Genomic DNA, 7,766 nt, shown 5'->3' with positions numbered 1-7,766 from the left:
TTGCTTGCAAGGCTTATGTGATGAGCATTGCCGAGAGGGCCCAGAGATACCTCTCTGACACTCGGAGTGACAAATCCTAATCTCGATCTATGCCAACTCAACAAACACCATCGGAAACACCTGTAGAGCATCTTTATAATCACCCAGTTACGTTGTGACGTTTGATAGCACACTAAGTGTTCCTCCGGTATTCGGGAGTTGCATAATCTCATAGTCATAGGAACATGTATAAGTCATGAAGGAAGCAATAGCAATAAACTTAAACGATCATAGTGCTAAGCTAACAGATGGGTCTTGTCCATCACATCATTCTCTAATGATGTGATCCCGTTCATCAAATGACAACACATGTATATGGTCAGGAAACTTTAACCATCTTTGATTAACGAGCTAGTCTAGTAGAGGCATACTAGGGACACTGTGTTTGTCTATGTATTCACACATGTACTAAGTTTCCGGTTAATACAATTCTAGTATGAATAATAAACATTTATCATGATATAAGGAAATATAAATAACAACTTTATTATTGCCTCTAGGGCATATTTCCTTCAGTCTCCCACTTGCACTAGAGTCAATAATCTAGATTACATAGTAATGATTCTAACACCCATGGAGTCTTGGTGCCGATCATGTTTTGCTCGTGAGAGAGGCTTAGTCAACGGGTCTGCAACATTCAGATCTGTATGTATATTGCAAATCTCTATGTCTCCCTCCTTGACTTGATCGCGGATGGAATTTAAGCGTCTCTTGATGTGCTTGGTTCTCTTGTGAAATCTGGATTCCTTTGCCAAGGCAATTTCACCAGTATTGTCACAAAAGATTTTCATTGGACCCGATGCACTAGGTATGACACCTAGATCGGATATGAACTCTTTCATCCAGACTCCTTCATTTGTTGCTTCCGAAGCAGCTATGTACTCCGCTTCACACGTAGATCCCACCACTACGCTCTGTTTGGAACTGCACCAACTTACAGCTCCACCATTCAATATAAATATGCATCCGGTTTGTGACTTAGAGTCATCCGGATCAGTGTCAAAGCTTGCATCGACGTAACCATTTACAACGAGATCTTTGTCACCTCCATTAACGAGAAACATATCCTTAGTCATTTTCAGGTATTTCAGGATGTTCTTGACCGCTGTCCAGTGATACACATCAGGTCTGGTACACAACATTGCATACATGATATAACCTATGGCTGAGGCATAGGGAATGACTTTCATTTTCTCTCTATCTTCTGCAGTGGTCGGGCATTGAGTCTCACTCAACTTCACACCTTGTAACACAAGCAAGAACCCTTTCTTTGACTGATCCATTTTGAACTTCTTCAAAATCTTATCAAGGTATGTGCTTTGTGACAGTCCAATTAAGCGTCTTGATCTATCTCTATAGATCTTGATGCCCAATATGTAAGCAGCTTCACCGAGGTCTTCCATAGAAAAACTCTTATTCAAGTATCATTTTATGATATCCAGAAATTCTATATCATTTCAATCAACAATATGTCATCCACATATAATATTAGAAATGCTACACAGCTCCCACTCACTTTCTTGTAAATACATGCTTCTCCAAAAGTCCGTATAAAACCATATGCTTTGATCACACTATCAAAATGTTTATTCCAACTCCGAGAGGCTTGTACCAGTCCATAAATGGATCGCTGGAGCTTGCACACTTTGTTAGCACCCTATGGATCGACAAAACCTTCTGGTTGCATCATATACAACTCTTCTTCTAGAAATCCATTCAGGAATGCAGTTTTGACGTCCATTTGCCAAATTTCATAATCATAAAATGCGGCAATTGCAAACATGATTCAGACAGACTTAAGCATCGCCACGTGTGAGGTCTCATCGTAGTCAACTCCTTGAACTTGTCGAAAACCTTTTGCAAAAAGTCGAGCTTTGTAGCAGTAATATTACCGTCAGTGTCGGTCTTCTTCTTTAAGATCCATTTATTTTCTATGGCTTGCCTATCATTGGGCAAGTCAACCAAAGTCCACACTTTGTTCTCATACATGGATCCCATCTCAGATTTCATGGCCTCAAGCCATTTCGCAGAATCTGGGCTCATCATCGCTTCCTCATAGTTCGTAGGTTCGTCATGGTCAAGTAACATGACCTCCAGAACAGGGTTACCGTACCACTCTGGTGCGGATCTTACTCTAGTTGACCTACGAGGTTCGGTAGTAACTTGATCAGAAGTTTCATGATCATCATCATTAGCTTCCTCACTAATTGGTGTAGGAATCACTGGAACTGATTTCTGTGATGAACTACTTTCCAATAAGGGAGCAGATACAATTACCTCATCAAGTTCTACTTTCCTCCCACTCACTTCTTTCGAGAGAAACTCCTTCTCTAGAAAGGATCCATTCTTAGCAACGGATATCTTGCCTTCGGATCTGTGATCGAAGGTGTACCCAACAGTCTCCTTTGGGTATCCTATGAAGACACATTTCTCCGATTTGGGTTCGAGCTTATCAGGTTGAAGCTTTTTCACATAAGCATCATAGCCCCAAACTTTAAGAAACGACAACTTGGGTTTCTTGCCAAACCACAGTTCATATGGTGTCGTCTCAATGGATTTAGATGGTGCCCTATTTAACGTGAATGCGGCCGTCTCTAAAGCATAACTCCAAAACGATAGCAGTAAATCAGTAAGAGACATCATAGATCGCACCATATCTAATAAAGTGCGGTTACGATGTTCGGACACACCATTACGCTGTGGTGTTCCGGGTGGCGTGAGTTGCGAAACTATTCCGCATTGTTTCAAATGAAGACCAAACTCGTAACTCAAATATTCACCTCCACGATCAGATCATAAAAACTTTATTTTCTTGTTACGATGATTTTCCACTTCACTATGAAATTCTTTGAACTTTTCAAATGTTTCAGACTTATGTTTCATCAAGTAGATATACCCATATCTGCTCAAATCATCTGTGAAGGTCAGAAAATAACGATACCCGCCGCGAGCCTCAACACTCACCGGACCGCATACATTAGTATGTATTATTTCCAACAAGTCTGTTGCTCGCTCCATTGTTCCGGAGGACGGAGTCTTAGTCATCTTGCCCATGAGGCATGGGTCGCAAGCATCAAGTGATTCATAATCAAGTGATTCCAAAAGCCCATCAGCATGGAGTTTCTTCATGCGCTTTACACCAATATGACCTAAACGGCAATGCCACAAATAAGTTGCACTATCATTATTAAACTTATATCTTTTGGCTTCAATACTATGAATATGTGTATCACTACTATCGAGATTCAACAAAAATAGACCACTCATCAAGGGTGCATGACCATAAAAGATATTACTCATATAAATAGAACAACCATTATTCTCTGATTTAAATGAATAACCGTCTCGCATCAAACAAGATCCAGATATAATGTTCATGCTTAACGCTGGCACCAAATAACAATTATTCAGGTCTAAAACTAATCCCGAAGGTAGATGTAGAGGTAGCGTGCCGACGGCGATCACATCGACTTTGGAACCATTTCCCACGCGCATCGTCACCTCGTCCTTAGCCAATCTTCGCTTAATCCGTAGCCCCTGTTTCGAGTTGCAAATGTGAGCAATAGAACCAGTATCAAATACCCAGGCGCTACTACGAGCATTAGTAAGGTACACATCAATAACATGTATATAAAATATACCTTTCACTTTGCCATCCTTCTTATCCGCCAAATACTTGGGGCAGTTCCACTTCCAGTGACTAGTCCCTTTGCAGTTGAAGCACTCAGTCTCAGGCTTAGGTCCAGACTTGGGCTGCTTCACTTGAGCAGCTACTTGCTTGCCGTTCTTCTTGAAGTTCCCCTTCTTCCCTTTGCCCTTTTTCTTGAAACTAGTGGTCTTGTTAACCATCAACACTTGATGCTCCTTCTTGATTTCTACCTCCGCATCCTTTAGCATCACGAAGAGCTCGGGAATTGTCTTATCCATCCCTTGCATATTATAGTTCATCACGAAGCTTTGTACCTTGGTGGCAGTGATTGAAGAACTCTGTCAATGACACTATCAACAGGAAGATTAACTCCCAGTTGAGTCAAGTGGTTGTGGTACCCAGACATTTTGAGTATATGTTCACTGACAGAACTATTCTCCTCCATTTTGCAGCTGTAGAACTTATTGGAGACTTCATATCTCTCAATCCGGGCATTTGCTTGAAATATTAACTTCAACTCCTGGAACATCTCATATGCTCCATGACATTCAAAACGTCGTTGAAGTCCCGGTTCTAAGACGTAAATCATGGCACACTGAACTATCGAGTAGTCATCAGCTTTGCTCTGCCAGGCGTTCATAACGTCCGGCGTTGCTCCTGCAGCGGGTCTTGCACCTAGCGGTGCTTCCAGGACGTAATTCTTCTGTGCAGCAATGAGGATAATCCTCAAGTTACGGACCCAGTCCGTGTAGTTGCTACCACCATCTTTCAACTTAGCTTTCTCTAGGAACGCATTAAAATTCAAAGGAACAGTAGCACGGGCCATTTATCTACAACAACATAGACATGCAAAATACTATCACGTACTAAGTTCATGATAAATTAAAGTTCAATTAATCATATTACTTAAGAACTCCCACTTAGATAGACATCCCTCTAATCATCTAAGTGATCACGTGATCCATATCAACTAAACCATGTCCGATCATCACGTGAGATGGAGTAGTTTTCAATGGTGAACATCACTATGTTGATCATATCTACTATACGATTCACGCTCGACCTTTCGGTCTCAGTGTTCCGAGGCCATATCTGTATATGCTAGGCTCGTCAAGTTTAACCCGAGTATTCTGCGTGTGCAAAACTGGCTTGCACCCGTTGTATGTGAACGTAGAGCTTATCACACCCGATCATCACGTGGTGTCTCGGCACGACGAACTGTAGCAACGGTGCATACTCAGGGAGAACACTTGTACCTTGAAATTTAGTGAGAGATCATCTTATAATGCTACCGTCGTACTAAGCAAAATAAGATGCATAAAAGATAAACATCACATGCAATCAAATAAGTGATATGATATGGCCATCATCATCTTGTGCCTTTGATCTCCATCTCCAAAGCACCGTCATGATCACCATCGTCACCGGCTTGACACCTTGATCTCCATCGAAGCATCGTTGTCGTCTTGCCAACTATTGCTTCTACGACTATCGCTACCGCTTAGTGATAAAGTAAAGCAATTACATGGTGATTGCATTTCATACAATAAAGCGACAACCATATGGCTCCTGCCAGTTGCCGATAACTGTTACAAAACATGCTCATCTCATACAAAAATTTATATATCATCACGTCTTGACCATATCACTTCACAGGAAGCCCTGTAAAAACAAGTTAGACGTCCTCTACTTTGTTGTTGCAAGTTTTACGTGGCTGCTACGGGCTTCTAGCAAGAACCGTTCTTACCTACGCATCAAAACCACAATGATTTTTCGTCAAGTGTGCTGTTTTAACCTTCAATAAGGACCGGGCGTAGTCAAACTCGATTCAACTAAAGTTGTGAAACAGACACCCACTAGCCACCTGTGTGCAGAGCACGGCGGTAGAACAAGTCTCATGAACGCGGTCATGTAATGTCGGTCTGGGCCGCTTCATCCAACAATACCGCCGAATCAAAGTCTGACATGCTGGTAAGAAGTATAACTATTATCGCCCACAACTCTTTGTGTTCTACTCGTGCATCTAACATCTACGCATAGACCTGGCTCGGATACCACTGTTGGGAACGCAGTAATTTCCAAAAATTTCCTACGATCACGCAAGATCTATCTAGGAGATGCATAGCAACGAGAGGGGAGAGTCTGTCCACGTACCCTCGTAGACCAAAAGCCGAAGTGTTTAGTAACGCGGTTGATGTAGTCGAACGTCTTCGCGGTCCAACCGCTCCAAGTACCGAACGCACGGCACCTCCGTGATCAGCACTCGTGCATCTCGGTGATGTCCCTCGAACTCTTGATCCAGTTGAGGCCGAGGGATAGTTCCATCAGCATGACGGCGTGGTGACGGTGATGATGAAATTACCGGCGCAGGGCTTCGCCTAAGCACTACCACGATATGACCGAGGTGTGTAAATGTGGAGGGGGGCACCGCACACGGCTAAAAGATCAACTTGTGTGTCTATGGGATGCCCCCTGACCACGTATATAAAGGAGGGGAGGGAAGAGGTGGCCGGCCCTAGGGGGCGAGCCAGGTGTGGGGAATCCTACTAGGACTCCCCAGTCCAAGTAGGATTCCCCTCCTCTTTCCTATTCCTAGTAGGAGAAGGAGGGAAGGAGGAGGAGGAGAGAAGGAAAGGGGGCCGCCCCCCAAACCCTAGTCCAATTCGGTTTGGGCTAAGGGGGCGCCACTCCCTGGCCAGCCTCCTCTCTTCCACCACTAGGCCCAAAAGGCCCAATAACTTACCCCCCGGGGGGGGCGGTCCGGTAACCCCCGGTACTGCGAAACTCGTCCGAAATGACCCGAACCATTCTGGTGTCCGAATGTAACCTTCCAATATATGAATCTTTATGTCTAGACTATTTCGAGACTCCTTGTCACGTCCGTGATCTCATTCGGGACTCCGAACAACCTTCGGTCATCAAATCACATAACTCATAATACAAATCATCATCGAACGTTAAGCGTACAGACCCTACGGGTTTGAGAACTATGTAGACATGACCGAGACACATCTCCGGTCAATAACCAATAGTGGAACCTGGATGCTCATATTGGCTCCTACATATTCTATGAAGATCTTTATCGGTCAAACTGCATAACGACATACGTTGTTCCCTTTGTCATCGGTATGTAACTTGCCCGAGATTCGATCGTCGGTATCATCATACCTAGTTCAATCTCGTTACCGGCAAGTCTCTTTACTCATTCCGTAATGCATCATCCCGTAACTAACTCATTAGTCACATTGCTTGCAAGGCTTATGTGATGAGCATTACCGAGAGGGCCCAGAGATACCTCTTCGGCACTCGGAGTGACAAATCCTAATCTCGATCTATGCCAAGTCAACAAACACCATCGGAGACACCTGTAGAGCATCTTTATACAGCCAGTTACGTTTGTGATGTTTGATAGCACACTAAGTGTTCCTCCGGTATTCGGGAGTTGCATAATCTCATAGTCATAGGAACATGTATAAGTCATGAAGGAAGCAATAGCAATAAACTTAAACGATCATAGTGCTAAGCTAAAGGATGGGTATTGTCCATCACATCATTCTCTAATGATGTGATCCCGTCCATCAAATGACAACACATGTCTATGGTCAGGAAACTTTAACCATCTTTGATTAACGAGCTAGTCTAGTAGAGGCATACTAGGGACACTCTGTTTGTCTATGTATTCACACATGTACTAAGTTTCCGGTTAATACAATTCTAGCATGAATAATAAACATTTATCATGCTATAAGGAAATATAAATAACAACTTTATTATTGCCTCTAGGGCATATTTCCTTCACAAGGGAACAACAAGTTTTGGAATTCCTCCCTAAAAAAGGGAAACACTCGCAAGCGTCGACGTCAGCATCCTAGAGAGCGTGACGTGTGTCCCCATTGCCTACCAACTGCTTATCTCTATCCCCAGCCTTATCTCTGCACGAGAACATTCACCCATTATCCTTCTGTTGGGGAACGCAGTAATTTCAAAAAAATTCCTATGCACACGCAGGATCATGGTGATGCATGGCAACGAGAGGGGAGAGTGTTGTCCACGTACCCTCATAGACCGAAAGCGGAAG

This window comes from Triticum aestivum, chromosome 3D (assembly GCF_018294505.1).
Source record: "Triticum aestivum cultivar Chinese Spring chromosome 3D, IWGSC CS RefSeq v2.1, whole genome shotgun sequence".
NCBI classification, from domain to species: domain Eukaryota; kingdom Viridiplantae; phylum Streptophyta; class Magnoliopsida; order Poales; family Poaceae; genus Triticum; species Triticum aestivum.
Note: the sequence above shows the minus strand (reverse complement) of the source record.